The sequence below is a fragment of the Colossoma macropomum genome, unplaced genomic scaffold, assembly GCF_904425465.1.
Source record: "Colossoma macropomum unplaced genomic scaffold, Colossoma_macropomum, whole genome shotgun sequence".
Taxonomy (NCBI): domain Eukaryota; kingdom Metazoa; phylum Chordata; class Actinopteri; order Characiformes; family Serrasalmidae; genus Colossoma; species Colossoma macropomum.
The window spans coordinates 20,723,782-20,749,392 of NW_023494797.1; the positions used below are offsets into that span (position 1 = coordinate 20,723,782).

Below are 25,611 nucleotides of genomic sequence, written 5' to 3' on the forward strand. Positions count from 1 at the left end.
ACAGATCAGTTATCAAACTTCCTGGGACATGACATCAGAATTCATAGGGAGTACTATCGCCTTCCTGAGAAGACCCTCCAACTTGCAAAAGTCAGCAAAGTTCTTATGGCTCTAGAACAAGGGAGACTTGGGGACTTCAAGGGCAAGAATTTGGATGAGATCAATATTGACCCAAATGGTACATAACAGTCTCTGTGTTTTTTATTTTTATTATCCAGTCAATTATTTACTCATTCACAATGATACAACAGTACAGACGTTTTAACGTTGTTATCTACAAGCCTTATTAATTGACATTTTGTCGATACATTGTTTTTTGCAGAGGAGATGGAGCTAATTGATAATGATGAAGGAAGAAATGTGGAAGAGGATGAAAAATATGAAGAACTTGGAGGTATTTTCGTCATCAGGGGAAAATGGCATGGTATTTCATTGACTAGTTGAATAGTTGTTTTTCTTGATTTTCCAAAAAATGTAACTTAATTGCAGTGTACACTTGATCTGTACAGGAAATAAATAGGAATAAAATGTAATATGTTCAGTCACTATGCCAACTATGAAAACATTCCAGAAATACTGGCACCAAGGGTGTTCAGCTCTGGTTCTGAAGAGCTGGTGTCCAGAACAGTTTGATAATCCCCCTACTCAAACATATCCTAAACCTGGAAATTAACAGATGTGTTGAATCGATGTGTTTGAGCAGAAAAAATCACCAAACTGTCCTAGACATCAGCCCTCCAGGACAGAGCTGAACACCCCTGCCTTACTCAGATAATTGCTGAAAGCTCTAAGATTTGATAATTGTAGTCATTTTATAAACAAACACAGAGATTACACTTAATGTTAAACATATTTTAGGATTTGAATGTAATGCTGATAATGTTAAAACTTTCACCAGAAGCAACACAAGTACCACCACTTGACAATGCACTTATGTCCCTGTCAGAGAGGAAGAATTCACTTCAGATACCTTCTGTGACAGAAAGGCTAATTCTGCTTCTCTCAATGTATTTGCCACAAAGCGCAAAACAAGTTTTAAATTGTTGTAGACTTAGGCCATGTAAAGAAAATTATCCTTTTTTTAAATTGTGAAGCCTTACAGAACGAACTGAGTTGCCAGTTAGGTCCACATACCTTATTACACTCATTATCAGATACAGATATCTGATAAAGTGGCCGATAAGTGTACATAGCAACACTGCTGTGCCTGTTGCACTGGCACAGCTCAGTGTCACTGCTATGACAAGTAAAAGGAGACAGTTGGTAGGAAAGCCATGCTGAAAAAAAAATGTCTTAAAACCGTAGCTGTGGGAACAAAACTCACTAAGCAGCAACAATGGCAGAGCCAGGCAGAACACCGTATTTTACTCTATTTGCTACCTGATTACGTATCATCAGAAAAACAGAAACATCTAAATTATCCAATGTCTGTTAAATTTTTGCACTGAATTAATTAAAGGAATAGTGTAATCTAGTGTAAATAAAACTGTCATTCAAACAAAGACATGAGATTAAATCGCCTAAACCTCATGTTTTAGTGACTACAGTAAACAGATTATTTTTTGCCAGCGGCCATTGCTTAAAGGGACTATATCACACATTTAATTGTATTTTTTTTCTTGAGGTCTACTTATTACTTGAGTGGCTTTATGTAACAGAATTGGTCAAAAGTAATTTCTACATGACCATTTCCCAAGCGGCCACGCTGCATCTATATCTCTGTTAAATATAAACACAGAGCAGGTGCTAATGGGTGGTGGATCATTCATAGCACTGCAGTAACACAGGCGTGGTGGTGGTGGTGGTGTATTAGTGTGTATTGCGCTGATCTGAGTGGATCAGACACAGCAGTGCTGCTGGAGTTTTTAAACACCTCAGTGTCACTACTGGACTGAGAATAGTCCACCAACCAAAAATATCCAGCCCACAGCGTCCTGTGGGCAGCGTCCTGAGACCGCTGATGAAGGACTAAAGGATGACCAACACAAATTGTGCAGCAGCCGATGAGCTACAGCAACAGTTCATGGCCTCTCCAGACATCCATACAAACCAGCTTTACAGAAAAATCCCAGTCTGAGCTCCCATGAGTGACAAGAACAAACTCCCTAAGAGCAAGAGGAAGAAACCTTGAGAGGAACCAAGACTCAAAAGGGGAACCCATCCTCCTCTGGATCACACCAGATAGTAAACAACAATAGTAAATAAAATAAAAATAAATAAAAATAAGTATAAAATAGAATATGCATTCTACCACACGTCACACCTCACATTCTGCAAACTGTCACATTGGGATAAGTGAGTTAACAGTCAGATAAGTGGGGTATTAAAGCAGGTAAGTGAGGTGCTAGAAGAAGAACTGCTGGTCGGAGTTCCAGGGGATGGAATGTTAAGTGTCTATACACTAAATATTTAGGACATGCAGTGGGAATAATATGCTATATTTTAATATTTTGCTTGTTACTTATCTAAAAAGGGATAAGCTAGAGGACAAAAACTAACTAACTTACATATAGTCGGCTGTTTTGTAGGTGTTCACCCCTACTTTCAAAATAGAGTTACATTATTCATGATAAAAAGTAACATGAAGTAAAGGCTACAGTAAACTACACAGAGGTCTGGTTTGGTCTGTTCTTTTCAGTGGGCAGGTACATGATAGATGCAAGATGCAACAAGTGAAGCTACAACCATCTTGTTTTACTCTGGCCTTAGTGTAGCTGGGGCGCCCCCTGCTGCAAGCAATCAGTGGACTCCAAGCTGTGGTCCTAGTGGAAGGAGAGGTGGAACAAAAGAGAGAGAGAGAGAGAGAGAGAGAGACACGTGAGGACAACAATATAACACCCTAAGGGTCCTAAAGTATGGATAAAACATTCACAAAGTTTATTAATAAAATCACTGATCACTGCTGAAAAACTGGTGTAATTCAGAATACGCACAGGCCTTCCACAAGGTTTAGGAGTGTGTTTATGGGAATTTTTGACCATTCTTCCAGAAGCGCATTTGTAAGGTCAGACACTGATGTTGGACGAGAAGGCCTGGCTCACAGTCTCCGCTCTAATTCATCCCAAAGGTGTTCTATCGGGTTGAGGTCAGGACTCTGTGCAGGCCAGTCAAGTTCTTCCACACCAAACTCACTCATCCATGTCTTTATGGACCTTGCTTTGTGCACTGGTGCGCAGTCATGTTGGAACAGGAAGGGGCCAGACTCCCCAAACTATTCCCACAAAGTTGGGAGCATGAACTTGTCCAAAACTAACATTTTATCTGCTCTCCAAATGACCAGTGAACTTACATGTGTCTTATAAGTTGTTAGATGTCATGCTGATAATGGTAAAATAATGCTAAATTTGAAAAGATATGTTTTTCCTTACAGCACCCTGCATGAACCTCTCTGCCTTGCATGCCTTTTGTATTGTTTGGGTTGGCGCTGTTGCATCAGTAACATTATTCATCAGAGAAGCTGTGATAGATCACAGTCACTCCTTGCTGTCCCCCATAAACTGGTGAGCACAGCAGCAAGTAGTTGTTGATGCCACCGATTTCCATTCTCCCTGGGTTCTTCTTCTTCGGCACCAGCAGGTTCAGTCTGTCTGTCTGTCTCTCTCTCTCTCTCTCTCTCTCTCTCTCTCTCGTTTGCTCTCTTCTTCAAGCCGCTGCAACTCATTTGTGTATTCTGGTTCAAATCGATATGGCTTATCACAGTCCTACACATACTTTGCTGTCTTCTAAAAATAGGTAAGAAAACTGTAAAAACAAACTGTAAACAAAAGCTGCTGCTGGTGCTGTATCCAATTCAGTTGCCCCTCATTCACATTCTGGTCCTCGGGTGCTGCATTCAATGAACAGATAACACCAAGCAACACTGGAACTATGGAAAGTGGAAAGGCGCCCGAGGACAAGATTAGTCAAAGGGAACGTGAATTTGAGGGGGAACTGAATCGGATACAAAACCGGCATTAGCTGTGTTGAACGGCTGTAGCTACAGGCTAATAACTACAAAAGTAAATTAGAGTAATAGTTTATGTTAAAAATGTGTTTTAGGCTAAAACTTTGTAGCCAAGGGATCACAAAATAATGTCTCAGGTATCAAGCAACACATTTATAACCATTTTGTGTAATAACTTAGAGGGACATAGCTTTTAAAGCCGTTAAATGCTTTGGATGTCTGGTTCCTAGTACTATAATGGTGAACAATTCTTGGTAATTGAATCATTGAGTCATTAAATAATTTTGCAAAATAGGCAGAGTTCTCCTTTAACTTATTTACACTTCAAAATAAACATGTCATTTGTCTGGGGTGTTCAAATTTTTGTCTGGCCTGGTGAGGTTTTGGTATTTGGTGTTCAACTTAATAAAAGTGAATAGTTGGACTTAAAGGTAACAGATTAAAGGTAACAGAACTTCTAATATTAACATAGTAGAACAAGACTGCGAGCGACAGAGAGCAGCATAGCTTAGAGCTTCAGATCGCGCATCGTTCAACCCTCACCTAAAGAATTAGCAGTTAGCAGGCCGCTAACCCCCCTTTACGTCTCACGCCTCTCCCTCTTATTTTGTTTTCTCCTTCTCTCTTTCTCTGTCTCTCACACAGATGTTTCTTCAGCCCACTCAACATGGCATCCGCCCAAGAACAAGCTCTCCAGGCGCTGAGCTCAGAGTTTACCCGGCTGGACAGGCAGATCACCGCCCTCCTGAAAAAGCAGGACGAGCTCCTTCGGCAGCAGTCGCAGCTCAAAGCCGCCCGAGAAGTTTCCCCCTTGATGGTTGCGCCAGCCTTGTCTTTTCGTACACCGGGAGACGTCATTCTCACACCAGCCCCACATGATTCCTGGGAATGCCAGTGCCACAGAGGGCCTTGCAGACCCTCACTGCCACCCCAGCTGATCTTCACCTCCTGCAACTATTTCGCCGCCCTGAGTTCACCGCCTACGCCTTCACCTACGCCTTGGGCCTCGTTGCCCGCCCCAGTGCCTTGGCCCTCTACACAGGACTCAGTTTACGTTATCTGTAGCTCTGTTGTCGGCCACATTAAAGTAAAAGGTATAAACAGCCATGCCACTGTCTTGTTTTCCAGGTACACGTGTTTGAGACATAGCCAAATGTCTCCCCTCGGCTCTCAACAGACGCAATCCCTTTGGGACCGTGGTTATCCATATCAGACCAATGACATCACTGACCGACGTAGTGAGATCCTGAAGGACCACTTCTAGATGCTACTGGACACCACCAAGAAGAAGATGGACGCCAGGATCATCATCTCTGGATCTCTTCCCCTTCGGAGGTGATCCGAGCGGTTCAGCAGGCTCTTCCCGCTGCAGTCCTGGCTCTGCGGCTGGTGCGCCCTTAACGGTTTGGGCTACATGGACAACTGGTCCTCGTTTTGGGAACAGCCAGCGCTCTACCGGAGGGATGGGCTCCACCCTAGTCATCTGGGATCTGTTGTTCTCTCATGGAACACTGAGAGGGCCATCCGCTGACTTCAGAGTGAAGGCCACGTAAGTAGCGCTAAAAATAGATAATGCTAGCGTTACTGCTGAAAATAAGGCGATTGCTAGCACTTATACTGTAAATAAGGCAAGTGCTAAAAAAATACTTATTCTATAAATACAAATGCTCATATCACAAACTGCCTTGAGACACCACATTTCCTCCCAATAATTATTACCAATCATGGTTTTGATGCTGTGCGCCCCACAGAAACGTGGATTAGAGCCGATGAATAATTCAGTCTAAATGAAGACATAGATAACTTAGCCAGAGCACAGCAGTCTCAGATCATTACCTAATCTCATACGAAATTCACTTTAGGGATAATGTGCATTCTTCACTATGCTATCATGTTAAGCAGACTATAACTAACTCCACAGCTGGTAGCTTTATCAGAAACCTTCCTCAACTATCAGCTTCTGTCAGCTGTCCATCTAATCCTACCGAGTTAGATATTATGACCAAAGGATACTTTCAATCTACTCTAGATAGTGTGGCTCCATTAAAGGTAAAATAGTGAAGGAAGTTAAGTGCTGTGTTGTGTGTGTGTATGTTTTGAAGTTGTATTTTAGGCTGCCTATTGTTGTCTTTCTCCTTATATGGTCATGTTGTCACACCTGTTACTTGTCCTGTATACACTGGGTCTAATCTTGGCATCAGTCCAGCTATAAAAGTGTGACAGCCCATTGTATAAGGGGGCTGGCTGGGTGTCTGAAACCTGCGCGCGCAACAAATAAACTTCACCTGTCCAGACAACAGATCGAGTCTCCCGGGTTTGGATTCTATCAAGTGGTGCCGTGACCCGGATTGGACATCACATCTCTATGCTGTAGGTGAGTGCCCATTTCGAAGCAAACCCTGTAACCAGTAGGATATCCTCCTCTTGTTGACGGAACAGAGGGGAAGACCGCGGTAGTGTTCCCATAAGCCCATGGCAGGAGAGAAGGCTACCACACAGAGGGGTGGTAGGGTGGCACCTGATTGGCCTGATGATGTATTCATTGTCAGACTGGATGAACAGTTATGTAAACATATAGACTCATCTAGTTTGGACAAATACTATCAAAAGAAATTGCCTGTTCATCCAGATAAAATTTGGTCTCTAGATGAGTGTAAGAAAGCCCTAGGTTATGCAATATGGAAAAATAGTGGTAAACACGTTGCATATGTCGCTAGGCAATTTATGGAGGCTGAGCAAAAACACTATGAGCAAGAAATAACATGCCTTAATACTAGAATTAATAAGTTGGAGTCAGCGTATAAAAAACTGCAACAAAAGCATCAAACTAAATTGCAGGAGGAAAAAGTCAAATCAGTCTGTAGTCCCCTGTAACCCAACACCAACAACCGGTAGTCCAAAATTATATCCAGATTTGAGGGCAGAACTTCCTACTGATCGTCAGGATAGTGAGTCGGGATCAGATTCCGATAATCATGAACCATCTCAATTGCAGTGTGCTCAGCTGGTAAGGACGGTTACGCATTTAGCCACAGGGGGAGTACGTGTAAAAGACCAGCATATACCCCTTAGTCCAGAATAGCTTGATAAACTAAGCAAGGAATTTAAACATCCTCGGGTTATGGGTACTGTTCCTTTCATCAGTATGTTGCGTCGCAAAAGACGATTATATAATCTGCATCCATTGGATGAGGTGTTAATTTTATCCCAACATATTGCTGAAAGGGAGGTCCAAGAATTGCATGATGAACTAGTTGTGGATGAAACCTCTACTATAGATGAGCACAGGAAAGTAATTGAGGCTTTTATTAAAGAGCATGGGTCAGATGTTACATCCTGGGCTACTATAGCTGATTGCAAACAAGGAAAAGGTGAATCTGTACCTGCTTACACTACACGATTTCGTGAATGTTTCCTGGCACATTCTGGTTTGACAGAACATCGGGATGATACTTTGGACAGAATTACAGGTCCTAGTCTATTACATCAATGTTGGTTTGATGGCTTGAGTGACAAAATTAAACAACAGTTGCCCATTGCATATAGAGACTGGAAAGTCAGGAATTTTAGGGACCTTGTGACCTTAACGTCAGATTTAGAACGTGACCTTTCTAAGTCCCATAAAGTGCATGTTATTCAAACTATACCAGGGCAACAGGTCAGTGCTAAACAAGGAAATGTTGTAGCACAATCTAATGTACGTAGGGGCCATTGTTATTATTGTGGGGCAGTAGGCCACTGGCAGAAAGATTGCCGAAAAAAGAAGCGTGATCAGGACCATAAATCTTCTAATTATAACAAGGGCCAAGATAAGGCTGTTGCTCTTTCTCCTGAACAAGCAGGTGCCATCCTAAAATATGTACAACAGCATACCATACAGCCCACAGCTCCTCCAGCAGGATCTTTAAACTAATAGACGCTGTGCAACGCAATTTGGGCGCTCGGTCGAATGTTAATCCGTATGATAATCGTTTGTTTGTAACATTGACCGTGTGTGGCACAGACGTTGATTTTTTGTTTGATACAGGAGCCCAAATATCTGTCTTACCTTCAACACTGGCACAGTCATTACAAATACCTCATCTCCTATTTTAGGTATGGATATAATTACTCAGTTTGCATCTAAGCTTACAATCTCACCGAATTCTGTGACATGGTTATTAGCTACCATTAGTTTGTCTACCATTAAAGAACACCCTATCTGGTCCAAATCTCCCACAGACTGTGGTTTACTAAAGGTTGAATCTGTCAAACTGGCTGGTACTCCTCCCCCGAATACCAAGCAGTATCCAATTAATGATGCAGCATTGGCAGGTATTCAACCTATAGTGGAGGATTTGGTTAGACAAGGTGTATTGTGTCCAACCCAAAGTCCCAGCAACTCACCGGTATGGCCGGTTCCTAAAGGGGATTCATTTCGTCTGGTTGTAGATTATCGTGAAGCTAACAAATGCATAACAAAAATTGCACCTATGGTAGCTGATCCGTCCACTATTTTTAATGGATTGCGTCCAGAACATTGTATTTTCTCTGTAATTGATATGACAAATGGATTTTGGTCTGTACCTTTACATGAAGAGTATCAACCATGGCTAGCTTTTACTGTAGGTTCCCAACAATACCAGTGGACAAGATTGCCACAAGGCCTTCATAATTCACCTACTATTTATCATCAAACGTTGCGTAGACAGTTAGCATCATCTGATGCTCCAACAATGACTAGTACGGTTCTACAATATATAGACGACATTTTGATAGCTTCCTCAAATGCAAAGGAACATGAACGTGACTTGCTAGCTTTGTTAGATTACCTACATTCGGTAGGACACAAAGCCTCTTTTAAAAAGGCCCAGATTAACCAATCCTCAGTTCAGTATTTGGGACAGCTGGTGTTGCAGGCTCAGAGGTCGATCTTGCCTGACCGGTGTGCCGCGGTACGTGCTATTTCACCACCTGTCACCCTAGCACAGCTACGCTCTTTTCTGGGATTGTGCAATTACTGTCGGCCTTGGATTGAAGATTATGCAAAAACGGCTCAACCGCTATACGATCTAACCAAAACAGAAAATCAGAAGCCTGAGTTTCAGCTAAATGATGATCAGTTACAAGCGTTCCATTCCCTTAAAACTGCTCTATGCAAGGCCCCAGCACTAGGCTTAGTGAACATGGAACTACCATTCACCCTGTATGTTTCAGAGTCACTAGGATTTGTGTCTAGCTGTTTAACCCAAAGTCATGGAGAGAGAGAGAGAGGCCGGTGTTTTATTACTCTGCTAAAATAGACGCAGTAGCACTAGGAATGTCACCTTGCCTGAGAGCAATCCAGGCAACATATCTGTCTGTTTTAGCTGTTGCCCCAGTTGTTTTGGATCAGATTCTTACTGTTAAATGTCCACACTCAGTTTCCTCTTTGCTCTTAAATGGCAGAATTGTTTCAGTGACAGCACAAAGGTGGGGTAACTGGCTTGCAGTTTTAACTGCCCCTAATATAGTGATCAAAAGGGCACCTGTGAATGCTATTTCAGATCATTTGGTGGAACTGGAGTATGACGCAGATGATCATGACTGTGAAACTCTGGTGTCTAGTGCAGTGCAGAGCATGTATGCTGAAACACCTTTGCCAAATGCTGATATTGTGTTGTTCACAGACGGCTCTTCCCGCATCCTTGATGAGGGACGACACACAGGGTGGGCTGTCGCAACACAGTATGAAGAAATAGCTACTGGTAGATTGCCGGATCATTATTCCACACAACAGGCAGAACTGGTAGCACTAACTCATGCCTGTGTGATTGCTAAAGGTTTAAAAGCAAATGTATTTGTCGATTCAAAGTATGTCCATGGCATATGCCATGATTTTGGCTTGTTATGGAAGCAGAGACATTTTTTGACAGCAAATGGAACCCCAGTGAAAAATGCTCAGCAGGTGGCAGACCTAATGGAAGCGCTCACACTTCCAAAACAGGTTGCTATTATTAAAATAAAAGCCCATTCTTCTGCCACATCTGCTGAACACCAAGGCAACTGTTTAGCTGATAATGCAGCAAAAAGGGCTTGTCTTTTGCCTATTGAATATATCCTGTCACCCTGTAAACAACCTGTTGTTAAAACTTTGGCTTATCTACTTGCTTTATACCAGCAGGCCACGGGTTTGGAAGTTTGGACTTGGGTTGAGCGAGGTGCAGCTCTTCGCGATGGTATCTGGGTAAAGGGGGGTAAATATGTGGCTCCTGATGCCCTGCTTCCCTATTTGGTGGCTACCATACATAGCCTAGGTCACCCTGGAGTAACCCAGATGGTACACCACTTCAACCAAGTATGGTGGAATCCTAAATTCCGCAAGTATGCAGAGAGTCATTGTCTAGCTTGCACCACCTGTCTTAAGGCAAACCCAGAACTTGCAGTCTCCCTCCCCTACCAAACTGTGACACCACCAAGTGGCCCGTTTCAAGAATTGCAGGTAGATTACATCACTTTGCCAAGATGCCAGCGAAAACAGGACTGTTTGATAATAATTTGCAAGTTCTCAAGGTGGATTGAGGGATATGCCACTACTAAAGGCACCGCCCTGCATACCGCTAAATGTCTGGTGAAAGATTTTATCCCAAGGTGGGGTCTCCCAAGGGTCATTGAGAGTGATCAAGGAACTCACTTTACTGGGAAGGTTTGTCAAGAAGTAGCAAGGTTGTTGGAGATAAAGTGGCATCTCAACTGTCCCTATCGACCTCAAGCATCAGGTCAGGTCGAAAGGATGAACAGAACTTTAAAGTCCAGACTAACCAAGTTACATCATGAAGGGGTTTCATGGGTGGAAGCGTTACCAGCTGTACTTTGCAGCATCAGAGCTTCAACTAACAGAAGTGCCCAGCTGTCACCATATGAGATTATTACTGGTCGTCCTATGTCACTTCCAGGAACTATTGATTTAAGAGCGGCAGACATACATGTTATGTCTGATAGTTTGCTGCAATACTGCCAGATATTATCTGAGGCTGTTGCCGCTGCTCAGAAACAAGTGTTGGATGCATGGAAAGAACCCACAAAGGGGGGTCATCCTATCGTTTCAGGTATGTGGGTAATGGTTAAGGTGCATAACACTCAGCCATTAGGGCCAAAGTGGGAAGGTCTATATCAGGTCCTCCTTACTACACCCTCTGCTCTAAAATGTCAAGGAAAGTCAAAATGGATACATGTGAGCCATACCACCACCTGATGGTGATGGCTAGTTTAGGGATAAAATGGGTGACTCTGGTTGGGAGATGCTCTGAGGAGGAACTATGATGTTTAGGTCATAGGGGTCAACCTCAGGAGTGAAGATCTTCCTATTTCCCCTTTGCGGCTAGCGCTCCCCTACTCCTATCAGAGGCCAGGACCCAGGTTAGGTAGGGAAAGAAGGTATCCATTACAAGGGCTAAACCAACCCTTTATACAAGGGCGTACGACATGGGTTGTGTACTAAGAATATGATGCTGCCGCTGTGTCTGTCTGTTTTGTTTCCAGGATATACCCAGAGCAGACCTGACACTGTGACGAAGGAACAGGACATCAGACGGGTTCCTGAATGGTGGTCGACGAACTGACATCAAAGCCTATCTAGGTCCCCTGATGCTGCCCTGTGAGCTGTGTGGACACATCAACACTTTCTCCCTATATTCTGGAAGAGAAGACGGCTACCACGACGACAAGCTGCAAAATAAAAGACTTTTATAACAAAAAGGGAATAAAGAAGAATGAAATCTGTGGTTTTCATAAACATCCTGACAATAGCTTTTGCAGGCATGATGGAGGATGTTTGTGACCACAACATGGTCTGTGCTCAGGCCATCCTGTGGGCACAAAATCATACCTTAGGAGGTGATGGGTGTTTTGTCTGTCATGCCTTGCATCACCGCTATTATGTGATTCCAATGTCTAACATTTCTGCGCAAGCTTTATGTACAGACCATTCTGCATCTGAATCCATGAGAATAATAGCACAAATGATGGTAGATGGTATAAGTGACGATAACTGGCCATTGCCTATTGTTAGATGTCTCAGGTCAAATAGAGCTGCCTGTTACAATCCTAATGCTGATAGCTCCCGGATTGTTGGCTGGCAGTATACTGTTAAAGTTGATAATACTAATTACAACTTTATGGTTTATCCAAATTTAACTATAGCGCGTGATTATCGGGATAAATCTAGCTGGAATTATGGAGTAGCAGATCCCATTCCTGTGAGGGCTTCCTCAGGCTGGGTATGTATTGACAAACCTTGTTATCCAGAGGACACTTATCTTGGTAACAGTACATGTTCCGTTTCAATCTCTGCCTTCTCTATGAATGGCACATTTTGGTGTAAACAGTCTACCACCACAAATACCAACCCATGCGGTATTTGGATGAAGGAACCACTCCCTTTGGATTTCTATTGGGTTTGTGGAAACAAGGCTTATCCATCACTCCCATCTGATTCATGGTGCGGTTCCTGTTACATGGCTGTAGTAATGCCTCCTATTACGGTCCATACCGACCCATGTACCACATTACAATCTCATGGACTTTTACTTCGTATGAAAAGAGAACTTGGCGTTTCCCTAACAGGTAAACAAACATGGAATGGTCACATTATAAAGGACCCCTGGTCTAGTATAGGGCAGACAGTAGGATGGGGAATATTTCCATTTGGAGGTGTTGTAGATGCCTTACAGAAGATAAATTATTTGGCTTATTCCACACAGAAACTAGCTAATGAGACTAGTGAAGCTCTCCGCTTAGTAAATGATGAACTCCGTGCGTTACGATAAGTAGTGCTGGAGAATAAGAAGGTTTTAGACTTGCTGACCTTAGAAAAAGGAGGGGTATGTCACATTCTCAATACCTCTTGCTGTATCTATGTCCCAGATAACTATGAAAATATTGATAAATACGTAGCAGACCTTCATAGACTCATTCCAAATCCTGCTCCGGAGGGATCACTTGATAAGATCTTTAACTGGGTTGGCAACATTTTTGGAGGTATATTTTCTGGAATCTTACAGCAACTGCTCCGTTATGTACTTCCCTTTGTAGCACTGGTAATAGTTGCTATTGTTATTTACTTTTGCCTCAAATTACTCTGGTGCTTAATGACTAAACTCCGCCGGCGTAGGCGTTCCCTATAATCATGGAACCACTTAATTTCCCCAATTTGCCTGTATGCGGACTGAAGGGAAAGAGACCCGTCTTTAGGACGTGAAGAAAGAGGGAAATACTAGCCATATTTCTCTGGAAGAGAAAAGGATAGATTGATTAAGCTTGCGAGAACATACCTTTTGTAGTATGTTCTAAGGGGGGAATGAAGGAAGTTAATGTGCTGTGTTGTGTGTGTGTGTGTTTTGAAGTTGTATTTTAGGCTGCCTATTGTTGTTTTTCTCCTTATATGGTCATGTTGTCACACCTGTTACTTGTCCTGTATACGCTGGGTCTAATCTTGGCATCAGTCCAGCTATAAAAGTGTGACAGCCCATTGTATAAGGGGGCTGGCTGGGTGTCTGGAACCTGCGCGCGCAACAAATAAACTTCACCTGTCCAGACAACAGATCGAGTCTCCCGGGTTTGGATTCTATCAATAGTAAGGCAGAAAAAGGTATAATGATGATACTCGAGCTTTAAAACAGACTGCCAGACAACTAGAGCGACAATGGCGCCTGAATTACTGAACTGACTCTCTGTGTGTTTTTTCTTTCTTTCTTTTCTTTGCCGAGTTGAACAGCTGCCCATCCTGTACGTCTGATGCTGTTGCCTCTTCTGCCTTGATCGGGTGCCACTGCTCGCCAGCCTTCTGTACCGGCTTGACCACCATTGAGCTTCATGCTATACAACATTGTGCAGTCCTGACCCTCAGATGCAGCTGCTGCCACTTCATAGTCATAAACTAATCAAATTAACATTTTCTCCACATGTTTTTCCCGCTTTGTACTATAATACTTATACTAACGCTGTTTACTATCCAATGTTGACCAGAGGAGGATGGGTTCCCCTTCTGAGTCTTGGTTCCTCTCAAGGTTTCTTCCACCTACTCTTAGGAAGTTTTTCCTTGCCACTGGCGTGACTGGTGACGCTCATGGGGGCTTGGACCTGGATTTTCTTACTGTAATGCTGATTTTTCTGTAAAGCTGCTTTGTGACAACACCTGTTGTAAAAAGCGCTATATAAATAAACTTTGCTTGCTACATCTGTCTTATGTGTCATTAATTAAATTTAAATTTACCAAGCTCAGCATTTTAATGCAGCTGGTTGTGAAGTTTAAGCTGAAACACTGTGTCTTTGCTGGTGCAGTGTGTCTGCAGCGTGTAGCTGATCTTACCCAGGATGGTGACAATACAGGGAAGGATGGCAATGAGCGCTGACCCTGGTGTGGGTATGGGCTTTAAAGTAATTGGGCTGTCTGTCTTTCAGACACACCCATACTCGGATGTGTAACTGGCTGACGCTCCTCTGAATCTCTAGAATGTTTTCTTCTGAACAATCAGTGCTATGGTGTCGAGTCAACACAATGGTGGCAATTTTGTCTGCAAACATCAGAGAAACACAATCAGCTGCATTTATTTATTTGTTAAGGTAAACATATCAGTGTTAGTCAACCAGCTCATGTCCAACCCCAAACAGTTCAAATCAACGATATATTAAACCAGTTCTGTTTGTAGCTCTACAATTACAGACTGTAGTCCATCTGTTTCTCTGATACTTTGTTAGCCCCCTTTGACCCTGTTCTTCAGTGGTCAGGACCCCCATGGACCCACCACCCAAATAGTACCTGCTTTGAGGGGGTCCATGGGGGTCCTGACCACTGAAGAACAGGGTAACAAATCACTTTAGAGCAACTGAGACCAGCAGCGTTCAGACTTAGCATCTCTGTAGCTTTATGGCTAATGTACCAATATACAACACTTAGCATCATGCTAACTGCTGAAAAAATAGTTGAACTCTTTGAAAATGTGCAGTTGTTATTGTTTTGCTATGCATTTAATTAAATATTTATTAGACATACTTAGCAATTACATTAATAACTACACAAAACATAATATTTCGCATCTACATCCAATTTCTGTGTATGGACAGGATCGAGTCTGGCAAGTGAAATCATCTCACGTCTGGTCAAAATAACTAATGTTGCATGTTTTTTTGTGATTTATTTTTCATGTATTTTAAAAACATCATCTGTCCTTTACAAGTGTTACTTAAATATAAATAATTTAAAATTTTAATAATTATGTAATAACTTCCATTAAAAGTTAAGAATGTTACCATTTGGCAATATGACAGCGATGACATGTAGAAGCTACATAAATAAAACATTTTTAAATAGGTCTGTCAGTATTTTAGGAATTTAGCTGAAAATGTTCCTCACTTTGGTTGTCATAGAGGGAGAATTTGGAGCTCCTTTTTGTCAGAATGAACCAGAATGGTCCAGGGTTTCCGTCGCAGATAGTTCCAATGATCTGCAAAGCAAAGAAAAAAGTACACTTACAAATAATTATGAATTTAGAGCCGGGCATAAATCACCCGTTACCCCAAATGAAGTCAAATCAATCAGCCAAGACATAGTTTTACACCATACTGTTCACTTTCCAGTCCATACAGACCACGTAAGGAAACTTATGGATGACATAAAAGTCAACTCATTTACATTTATAAAGAGAGGATGGAAAATAGTCATGAAAAAAGTAAAATACAAGAAAAATGTAGAATATGTGAACTTTGAACGCTGAAGGAGACTATACAGGGCAGCCAATCAGAACACAGCTCATTTTCATAACAGGTGTGATTTTATAGATTCAAGAAACAGGAACTTTAGAAACATGTTAATAAATCGACCACATTGGTGTTAAAGGGAATAATCATGTAAATAATGAGGATATAATTTTGTATAATAATGATATAATGATCAAATATGTTTTTGAATTTCTCACCGTTCCATAAATATCATCATAGATGTAAATGTTGGTCAGTTCTGGCTGATTGTCCTTGATATCCAGAACGTTTATCTTAACAGTCACATACTTTTTTAGTCCTGTACATACAAAGAGAGTATTATTACTGCAGATACAGATGTTTGTGGTTCTACAGTTTATAATACGAAAACATCAAAATAGTGTATCAGCCCTTTAATCTGCTGTCTTATAGATTTGGACGAATAACCGACTCTAAATGTAGGTATTGTGATATAAACCGAGTTTGTTGTACAGTTTCTCATTAGGTTGAATGAATAACCGACTCTAAATGTAGGTATTGTGATATAAACTGAGTCTGTTCTACAGTTTCTCATTAGGCTGAATGAATAACTGACTCTAAATGTAGGTATTGTGATATAAACTGAGTCTGTTCTACAGTTTCTGTATAACTAACTCTTGCATAATAACTGTCAAAATATGTATAGTCTATGCATTTAAAAAGTCATAATCAAACAGCAACACTAAAATATAGTATTTTAGTGTTTTTTTAGAAAATGTTATAAAATGTTTTTAAATATATTGTAAAATGAAGTTGACATCTCAGTTCACTGTACAGTTCATGTGTAAGATCTAAAGTTTTTACATTGAGTGAGTAACATGATAAATTTACAAAAAAGCAAATCTACTGCTCTCTTAGCACCTCCCCCTTTTCCCATATATTTTAAGTATTTTTCTTATGTTAGTATGAACGCATAGTTCACTGTTATTCAATGACAACTGACCCCAAAATGTTATAGGATAAAGAATAAATCTGAGTTTCCACAATGAATTAGACCATAATCCCTCAGTAAACGTGTTGAGATTAGATTTGGCTCCATTTTTTATCAGGAGGGTAAGTAAGTGTTGGGAGAACCTCTTACCTACACCCCTTAGAGACATTTCATGTGCTGTGACATTACATAGGTGTGTGGCCTCTGTTTCGTAGTCCAGTTCTTTCTTTAGGACAAGCTGACCTGTATTCTCGACTATATCCAATGGACAGTTGAGCCCCCTGATGGAGTACCTGATAAAAGAACGTCTACATGTTAAATTCATTCACAGCTCACAAACTTCATTCAACACCAATCAATCACTCAGTTTTCCAAAAGTAGACATGTTCGGTCAAGACGTTTTCAGTGTCTGAAGTTTGCTTCTTTAGTTTTAACACTGGAGCTATGAGGCAAATATAGCTAATAAGTAATGCATACATACACCTGTCAGTTAGCATGGTGCTAACTCATCGCACTTAAATCATCACACACTTTTCAGTAATGTTGACTGTGGTTTCTAACACTGTATAACTCACTGTTATCAATAAACATGGACTGAAGTGTAGCCAAACTGCTGATTTCAAGCTGCTCCTTCTGTTTTTAGCTGTATGATGTTATTTCGGGTTGTAAAGACTAATAAGTCAAGTCATAAGTCTACTTGTTGGTGCTGGGGGAAAGCAAATCAATTAGTCAAGGAGAACTTAGTAATGAAAAACAGCGATGGAAAACTTCAGTGCACAGGCACGAGCCAATTCTACTGCCAGCTGTGTTAAACCACACTGAAATACAGGCTAACAAGCTAAACCAGGGCAATTTAGAGAAACACCCACTTTAATAGGAATGGGCTGTTTGACTGACATGCAGAATGACCAATCAGAGACCATTTAGCACATTTAGCATGTGTGCAAGGAAAACAAAGCCACATAGTAAACCACCAATAGATTACTTATTGATTTATTAGAGTTTTGATTTAGCAAAGTAGGCGGAGCTTCCCAACATTTCTGTCGATGATTCTGGTTGTTTTTAAGTGAATGTTTATGTTGTGCTCTCATCAGCAGTAAAACATAGCTTAAATGTTATGAGTGAGCAGTTGGGCACTTACTCATGATGTATTTCTGATTTTTAGTTGCCTCGAACTGTTGTAAAAATCACTCATGTAATTTTGAGTAGTAATTTCTTAATAAGAGGTGAATTACATTCAGGACTTCAAAACATTTGTGTTGCTTTCCTAAACAACTTAATTACTATGCAGTTAAAATATGGGTGTGTCTAAGCCTAAAGACATCTGGCCTTTGGTCTTATGAACTTAAAGTAACTGAAGTAATCAATCAGTTTCCTTCATATTTTTGTTGTGGCTAATTATGCAGGCTGTATGACATACAGTGTAAAATTAGTGGTAACACTTCACTGTAGGGCAGTGTTCATCAGTGCCCTAAAGAAGGTTTATTCAAATTGTCATGATGTAAGAACATCATGATAACCGGAGTAAACCTACATAAACATTCATAAAGGCTTATTCAGGCCAGTGGTAGTTGTCATAAAGGCTGTTTTTGTCAACTCTGAGGTCAAGCTGACAACATCTGTGTCAGATGTTTTTTTTTCAGACACTGGGTTGTCATTACACTTTTAGGCGGGCAGTAAGGTCTGTGTTACGTGATTGAGTCATCCTGTAAAAAAGGAAAAGGGCTGGAATTCCATCGAGGCGTTTCAGGCAGCTGATAAAAGTGGGTTCTGTGGGAGAGAGTTTCTCCCTCTGGAGGGAACACTGAGCTTTGGGACTCTCCAGAATGTTTACATGCACAAAAAGATACAACAAACTAAAGGAAAGAGAAACAACAGAAAAGCATAATAGTCTCCTTTAAGGGCTTCAGAAAAGCCCTTCGGCTCACTTTGGTTTACCCAGCCTGTTGTGGTGAGCTACATTATATTATCAGCATTATAATATCTGTAATATATCTGTAATATCTCAGCTGTGGAAGTCAACACATTAATGAATTAGTGTTTATAAATATTTATGTATGTCTGATCACTTTACAATACATATTTTACAATGCACAATGAAAACTAGTGGTTCTACTGATTGTGGATTATAGCAGTAAACAAACAGAATATATAGAATATAGTTTACTTTATCATGTAGTTGGTCCTGTCCGGGTCTCTGGCTGAGACAGAGCCGATGACTTTGTTTCTAATCGGGCCCTCTTGGACGTCAAAGGTGTACTCCGCCTTGCTGAAAACCGGTGGTTCATCAACATCAGTTACAGTGATGAACACGTAGGCAGTGGATCCCTGATTATCTGGAGCCTGAACCATACCGTCTTCTCTAACCTCCACTTTAAAGTAGTACAATGATCTGGTCTCATAGTCCAGGCTCTGGAGGAAATGAAATGAGAAACTGTAGAACAGACTCAGTTTATATCACAATACCTACATTTAGAGCCAGTTATTCATTCAACCTAATAAGAAACTGTAGAACAGACTCAGTTTATATCACAATACCTACATTTAGAGCCAGTTATTCATTCAGCCTAATGAGAAACTGTAGAACAGACTCAGTTTATATCACAATACCTACATTTAGAGTCAGTTATTCATTTCAGATGTTATAATTTTAGTATGTTTGTCATGCTGAGTTATTCTTGTGTAATTTATGTATTAAAAAAAAAAGATTAGTGGGACTGATTGGGATTTTTACCAGTTTTGCAACAGTAGCTTTGGAAAAAACTTATTTTTGGATTTTGGATTATCGGCACATCTACAAATTCATATTAATCACCTCACTTTTTCATTGTACGTTTAAATAATCTGAATGAGGTTTTAGTCTGTAATTCTGTCGTAGTTTGTAGTTTTGAAATGAGTAAAGTCACCTTTCTGAGTTTGAGAGCTCCGTTGTTTTGGTCATCCGGTTCCACGTAGAAGACGTCATTGAAGTTCTGCAGAGTAAACCTGGGTCTTTTGTTCTGTTTCTTGTCCCGGTACTCCACAGGTAACGTGCCGACTGTGAAGTGTGGCTCCTCATTCTCTCTCACGTGAAACAAAAAGTATCCTTAAAGGAAACAAGTTGTGATTCTTTTTTAATCATTTGAGTAACGAAATGTAAATATTTATCATAAATCATCACTGTAAATTATTCAAATTTATTCACAATTATTCAAAAAAGGGATGCATTACTCACTACATTGAAGATGTGTATTGTTGGTTGCTAAGCGATAGAGCCCACCTGTTCTACAGGTACAGTCATCGTATCATAATATATGTAAATGATACAGAAATTAGTCACTGTATTTACTATGATCTTTACTGTAAAAATCCAACCTATGATATAATAACCTGTGTAACTTGTTCTGGCAGTTAGAACTGTTTACTAAGAGTAGTTAAGAATTTTTTTCCCCTTATGTTGACATAAGCAAGCTGTAAAATTTCATGTTTACCTGATTTTAAATTTAAGATTCAAAATTCTGACAGTGCTGGTTGACCACAATGTTGGCCAGCTTGGTCTGTAGAATCCATGCCGTATCAGGGAACGTTCTGTTGTGACATCACAACTGCTAAACTCAACTAACATGGAACTAGTTTACCACTAATGTTGACCACTTTGTCAGCTGATTAAGTGCTGAATGTCCAAATGCAACATTATAAGAGCTCACTTACCTTTTTTGAAGGTTACCATGTTGTCATTGATATAGTTTATATTAATGGTCACTATGGTGGTTGTATTCCGTCCTCCAGGTAAACCAGGTAAGTCTGAGGCCTGGACAATGAGTTTATACTGACTTTGAGTGTCACGGTTCAGGTTGCTATCCTGAACAGTGATTTCACCTAAAACAAGCAAAAACATGTGTATTCACTGATTATGCAGAGGAAACACACACACACACACACACACACACACACACACACACACACATGTATATGTACAAATATATTGTATGTGTGCGAGTGAGTGGATCAGACACAGCAGTGCTGCTGGAATTTTTAACAGTGTCCTGTGGGCAGCGTCCTGTGACCACTGATGAAGGACTAGAGGATGACCAACACAAACTGTGCAGCAGCAGATGAGCTATCGTCTCTGTCTTTACATCTACAGGTAGGAGTGTCTAATAGAGTGGACAGTGAGTGGACACAGTGTTTAAAACTCCAGCAGCACTGCTGTGTCTGATCCATTCAGACCAGCACAGCACACACTAACACACCACCACCACGTCAGTGTTACTGCAGTGCTGAGAATGATCCACCACCCAAATAGTACCTGCTCTGTGGGGGTCCATGGGGGTCCTGACCACTGAAGAACAGGGTAAAAGGGGGCTAACAAAGTATCAGAGAAACAGATGGACTACAGTCTGTAACTGTAGAACTACAAAGTGCACCTATATAGTAAGAGGAGCTGATAAAATGGACAATGAGTGTAGAACCAAGGAGGTGGTCCATATATATCAATGCTCATTCAATGTATATCAATGTTCATTGTATATATTAACATAGACATGGAATGAACATTGATATATATTGAATGAACGAACATTGATAAATATAGGTATATACGGAATGAACATTGATATACATGGAATGGCTATTGAAATATATTGAATGAACATTGATATGTATGGAATGAACATTGATATATGGGTTTCCATGGCTGAGCAGCTGCACACAGGCCTAATATCAAAATATTGTAAATGTATTGTAAAATGTAAAGCACCACCACTGGACTCTGAAGCAGTGGGAACATGTTCTGTGGAGTGACCAATCACATTCCTCTATCCGTCGGTCTGATGGACGAGTCTGGGTTTGGCGGATGCCAGGAGAACGTTACCTGCCTGACTGCACTGTGCCAGCTGTAGAGTTTGGTGGAGGAGGGATGATGATATGGGGCTGTTTTTCAGGGGTTGGTCTAGAACCCTTAGTTCCAGTGAAGGGGAATCTTAATGCTTCAGCACCAAGACATTCTGGACAATTGGACACTTCCAACTTTGTGGGAACAGTTTGGGGAAGAACCTTTCCTGTTCCAGCATGACTGAGCCCCAGAGCACAAAGCAGCTCCATAAAGGCCTGACTGGGTGAGTTTGGTGTGGAAGAACTTGACCAGGAGCCCTGACCTCCCAGAGCTAGACTCCAAAATCTTGTAGAAAGCTTCCCAGAAGAGTGGAAGCTGTTAGAGCTGCAAAGGGGGACCAACTCCATATTAATGCCCATGGATTTAGAATGGGATTCATAAAAAGGGGCAGTCATGGGCTGGAGGTTAGGGAACCGGCCTCTGTGACCTGGAAGGTTGCCGGTTCGATCCCCTTGGCAGACAGTCCATGACTGAAGTGCCCTTGAGCGAGGCACCTTACCCCCAGTTGCCCCCCGGGCACCGTGGATAGGACTGCCCACCGCTCCGGGTAAGTGTGCCCACTGCCCCCTAGTGTGTGTGTTAACTAGTTTTTGATCACAGCAGTGAGATCATTTCAGTAGATTAAATGTCAATCAAAACATGTAAAAATAGGTTGAATAATACTGGATTGAAAAATACAGATTTAAATTATATTGATTCAGGTATCACTTCCTGCAGTATATTCTTTGTGTTCATCATTAAATATTCACATAATGTAAAGAGCAGCTGGTATTTTTGAATGATGAGAAAATATAAAAAATTAAAGTCATTTTAGTAATTTTGTATTTGTACCTGTGTTACTGTTGATGCTGAAATATTGTGTTCCATTCAACAACTTATACACAATGTTTCCCTTGGGAGTTGCTGGATCATCTGCATCGGTGGCTTTAACAGTCAGCACTGCAGTTCCTGTAAAAATATCACATTTGCATTGTTATTCCTGTAAATGCAGTATGTAAAAATGTAATCGGTTGAGTGAGTAACTGAGGGGGCGTCAGGTAAGATCCTACTAATGCTGCTGCACATCTCAAACTATTTAATCAGAGCCATTGCTTCACCTGCCTTTCCCCTTTTCTGTGCTATAATATTTTAGATTAATGGTAAATTATTATTCTCTGTTCGTTTTGCTCGTGTGTTATTGTTTGCTATCTGGTGAGGACCAGAGGAGGACGACTTCAACTTTTGAGTCGTGGTTCCTCTCAGCGTTTCTTCCTCCTGCTCTTGGGAAGTTTTTCCTGCTACTGTCTCCATTGGCGACGCTCATGAGGACCCAGATTTTCTGTAAAGCTGTTTTGTGACAACATCTGCTGTAAAAAGCGCTGTATAAATTAACTTTGACCTGACTTAGGGCACTTACTTTTTCACACTGATCATTTAAAAGCTATACTCTGTGTGTTATTTATGAGCGAACAGAAGAAACGAGAAAGGCGCAAATACTTTTTCACATCAGCTTACATGTTTTTTTTAAATGTCTTTGTAAATTTTAGTGCACGATTTCTATTTTTTGCAGAAATTAACATACAGCGCAAAAATAAATCATAAAATATAATCCCAGTATGTTAATTAATTAAGTCTGACATGCATATACAGAAGTGGAAGTGCAGCAGATAAAGTGAGTGTTATGACTGAGGTAGACGCTCCTATAACTGAACTACATGAAGCCATTAGCAGACTGAAAACACCTTCAGTGAAATTTAGTGAGATGATCCTGTACCTTGGCGTGAGCGCTCCCTGATGGATCCAGTGTAGGTCTCAGAGAAGACTGACGAGTGGTCATTAACGTCTTCTACTTTTATAGTGAATTCTATGTCGTCATCCAGGGGCTGTTTGGTGATGCTGTTAAAGATGTGAGCTTTCAGTTTGTAGGAGCTTTTCTTCTCTCGATCCAGAGTGGCCATAACAAAGATCTCTCCAGCCTTATTCACAGTAAAGAGGTCATTCACTCCATCCACTCCTTCTCCAGAGATTTTAAACTGAGTATTTTCACCTGCACGGGTGTTGTTTAGCTGAAAAAGATAAAAGTTTAAGCAACATATGAAATAAAATATTAAGAAATATTTTGTTCAAGCCAGTCAGTTACACAGCCTATAGAACTGCTGTAAGGATATTATAAGACTATTACCTATTTTTTATTTTTTGCTCATTTTAAGTCATTTTATCCAGCTACATTTTCTTATTGCACTGGCAGCTAATTTTGCGTGTTTCTTTAAATAAGTGAAATGATCTTGAGTTTTACTAAAACAAGCACAATTTAATAACAATAAAATGAGATTATTTTACCTGATTAAGTCACTTAAAACAACAAAAAATATCTAGACTAATCTGTAATATTCTTATATCAATTTCATATTGAAAAACAGTCCTGTTAACTAGATTTTAGATGATTTCTCTGGTCAAGACAGAGTTTTTCACTGTGTAATTTTGTCCCTTCAGAAGCTCTTACCTGTCCAGTTAGCTGTGGAAGATTCTGGGGTGGTATTTCCTCAAAAGCAAACATCTGGGAAATTATCCATTCTCGCTTTCGTCTGTGGAGAACCGGACTGTGCTGAAAATCCTTAACATCTTCAGCCGCACTGAGGATGAACTGCAGGCCCAGGAAACCTGCCCAAAGTAAAGTCCAGGCCATCTGCCTCCAGACAGGGTGGATCATCCTCTGGAGAAAAAATGAAAGAGCAATTACTGGTCACTCTAAACCAGATGGTGAGGGACGCTGACCAGGCCAGTGACCCTGTAGCTTTAGGAAGAGAAAAGGTGTGAGGTGGTGATGATCTGTCTGAAGGTCTGAGAAGTTCTAATGCATGTTTTTATATCTTAGTGAGGTTTTGGGTGCAAAGATTTTCTAAAAGCACTCGGCTTCCCTTGCTATAATCGCTCCTACTGAGTTCAGCCAGAGGACAGAAAAACCTAAAAAGAGATCTCCTTAATAGCTCTGTACTTACGAGAGAATCACAACAAAGTCAAAGTTTCTCCTGCTGCTCAGATGTCTCTCTGGCTCAGTAACCTCATGTTTCTCAGTAAAGTTCTAACGGGTTCTAAGGTAGAAGATCTAGGCCCTCGTAGATCCCCAACACATAGAGTTGTAGCCAAGGGGTGGTCAGAGGTGGCCAGAGCCCCTCTAGCGTGACGTATGGCCACCCTAGTTATGCAAAATGAGACAGTCAGCTTTGATCTATAAAATAATCACCAGAGAAATGTTCTCCAACTCTGTGTGAGCGTTTACAGATACTGATAAGCGGTAGTGATGATGTCGGATAACAATGTACACAATAATCAGCGTGTTGTTGATCCGATAGGCTACTTTGTTTTTACTCTCCCTTTCTGCCCCTCCCGCTCTGACCAAACAGATGTTAGCCTTGTTCATTATCTTGAGGAAGCAGCTGGACTTCATCATTAGGGAAACACAGTTACAGACACCAGCATAAAGGTTTACATCATTTTAGTAGAGCATTTTGTTTTATGGTATGTTGTGCTCTGGACTACATGATTTTTACCAATGAGAGTATTCAGCAGTAAAAATGATGGAAAAAAATAGAAAAAAAAAAATCATTGAACTTCATCAAAATCAGGAACAAGATCAGTTTCAGCTATTTTACAAAATGTAATTAACCACTTAATTTAAACAAACATTTTTGTCATGCAGGCTTAATATAAGCTGAGACGAATGCCATTAACTGCTGTTTCATTTTGTTTTTTTTTGTTTTTTTTTGTCATTTTTTAGTAGTTTGCCACCTCACTAAAAACACTGGGCCTGAACTGGCTACACCCCTGCCCACAACCCTGGTCACCAAATTCTGCTCTGAAGAGACATTTTCCACACAGTGTGAAGCTTAAACTCACTGTAAAGCTGAGCAGTCTTAGCGTATCCCAATCCCAGATAGCTGCTTTAGCTGAACTGACCGCTCCCATTGTTGGCTCTCATTTGGCTGATATGAAGATGAGGTGGATTATACGAGCAAATCGTTTCCCAAACGGCTGAACCTCGAACACTCAGGCAGCTTCACTCAGTCGCCCACTTTCACACAAAACCCCCTGAAAACTACTACAGAAGTGACTTCCTGCCTTTGTTTAGCT

At 40.9% G+C, this 25,611-nt stretch overlaps 1 pseudogene; it reads right to left on the reverse strand.

Moving 5' to 3' along the window:
* The window catches only part of LOC118817332, a 71,452-nt pseudogene extending 45,845 nt beyond the window's left edge, over positions 1–25,607 (reverse strand).
* Between the last annotated feature and the right edge of the window lie 4 nt (positions 25,608–25,611).